This window comes from Mastomys coucha, unplaced genomic scaffold (assembly GCF_008632895.1).
Source record: "Mastomys coucha isolate ucsf_1 unplaced genomic scaffold, UCSF_Mcou_1 pScaffold14, whole genome shotgun sequence".
Classification (NCBI taxonomy): domain Eukaryota; kingdom Metazoa; phylum Chordata; class Mammalia; order Rodentia; family Muridae; genus Mastomys; species Mastomys coucha.
In genome coordinates this window covers 100854252-100856071 of record NW_022196896.1, presented here as the reverse complement: position 1 = coordinate 100856071, position 1820 = coordinate 100854252, and the positions used below count along the sequence as shown (strand labels likewise).

Genomic DNA, 1820 nt, shown 5'->3' with positions numbered 1-1820 from the left:
AGCTTCGGGGCGTGGGCTGGGGACGAAGCCAAGCCTGGCTGGTTTGGGCGGAGGAGCAGAAAGGTTGTGGCGGGTGGCCCGGGAGGGAGGGGCCGGCCAGGTGTGCACCTGTGGCGTCCGCCGCTGCCGCCGACGTGTCAGCCACCGCGGTGCTGAGCGTGAGAGCGGCGGCTAGCGGGAGCGCTGTGCACTCGAGGAAGCTCATCCACCAGGCACCGCCGACGACTGCCGCCGGGCCCCGGGTCCTCCTCTCCGGCCCCGCGACGAGCCCCTCGCACAAACCGGACCTGAGCGTTTTGTTCGTTCGGCTCGCGTGAGGCAGGGGTGGCTTCTCAGCATCAGCCCCGGGGCCCGGCCAGATCGCCACGCAGACACCGGCCCGCCGTCGCCGCCGCCACCATATGGGTCGCAGGGACTGAGCACGGTCCCCACAGTGGGGAGAGGACAACCGGCTCCCATCAGGCCCCGCCTGCCCGCAGATTCAGGGCCGCCAGGCCGAGCTCGCTGCCGGGTAATGCGGGCTAGCCGAGCAGGCTCCAGCAGGATGGCCGTAATGGGCTGAGGTCCGGGACATATCCCTTCCTGAAGGTGGACACTGGGATCCTACTCCTGCTCTGTCCCAGCGAATTCTGTGGCCTTGAGGGAGTGTTATAAAAGCGTCTTGCTTCTCTCCTTTGCAAAATGAGGCTGTCAGCCTCGTTTCTCACAATAGTCAGGGCTTCCTCTAACCTCTCTATTCTGGTCCCTGGGCCCCTAGCCACTCTGCTGAGTCCCTTTAACCCTATCATCTCACAGTGCCAGGGCTGTGAGGTGTGGAAAACTTGGGAGTGGTGAGCTGAGGTCTGCTGGGCAGACTCAAATCCACCCCTCAGACTCTCCGGGTCCGTCTTCCAGTCCAATTATATCTGAGATCAGCAGACACCAAAAAGGACAAACAGGGTCTTCAGTCACTGGAAAGAGCTCAACCACCTTCCTCAAAACCCCTAATCTTGTGTTCCCTGCAGCCCAGTCAGACGGGCTAGACTGGGTCTAGGTAGCACACAGCTCAGCCAGAGTTCCGTTGGCCATGGATCATTAGCCACAGCCTAGATCTGGAATGGGCCACCCCCATTTCAGTTACTTAAAACGCCGCGACCTGCCTTGCAGGAAGGGGATTGTCTTACACTCTGGCAGAGGAGTAAGAGAGCTCCGCATAAGCCCTGGCAGGGAGGCTAGGCCAGGGGTGAGTGAGTCTGTCCTGTGATTCCAGGTGCCTTCAGTTCCCCCTCATGACAATGTATGGTGACAAAGGCCAGCTGTAGGTGAAGAGTAGACAAAGGCTCCTCATGAAGCAGCAAGGAGCCCCTGGCTGGTTTCCCATTAGGGTAAAGGAGCCATGGCCTCAGAGAGCAGTGACCCACACACCAAGATAGAGGCAATGCCAGGAAAGTACAATCATAAATCCAATTTTCCCAGAGCTGCTGTCTTGTCCCATTGCCATCATGGGCTCTACTGCCCACCCCACCCCACCCCACCCCCAGTTACCAGGAGGCCCCACAGGATCTGCTTAGCTCCCCAGGAATGTGTGCAAAGTGGTTCTGGTGAGGAGAGGGTGGGTTCTCGACTGAACCAGTCCCAAGGCCAGACTGGATCCAGGTATCCTCAAATGGGTATATGCAGCCCCCATCCCGGCCTCCGTGACCAGCTCCTTCCTGTGGCACAGTCTTTCCCCTTTGCCCTTGCTGGCGTGGAGCCATTTAGCTGGATCTCCTTTCCTGTATCTTTTGACAGCACACCTCCCAGTTCCCCAGACAGGACATGGAGGTAGCACACCTTGGGGG

The 1820-nt window shown here is 59.8% G+C and overlaps 1 protein-coding gene across 1 annotated transcript in view; it reads left to right on the top strand.

Moving 5' to 3' along the window:
• Positions 1-356: 356 nt before the first annotated feature.
• Positions 357-1820, top strand: part of Cryba2 (crystallin beta A2) — a 10876-nt gene continuing 9412 nt past the window's right edge. Inside the window, exon 1 of the mRNA XM_031368010.1 lies at positions 357-511. The gene's annotated coding sequence lies outside the window, so the exon portion shown is untranslated. The remainder of the gene's footprint in view (positions 512-1820) is intronic.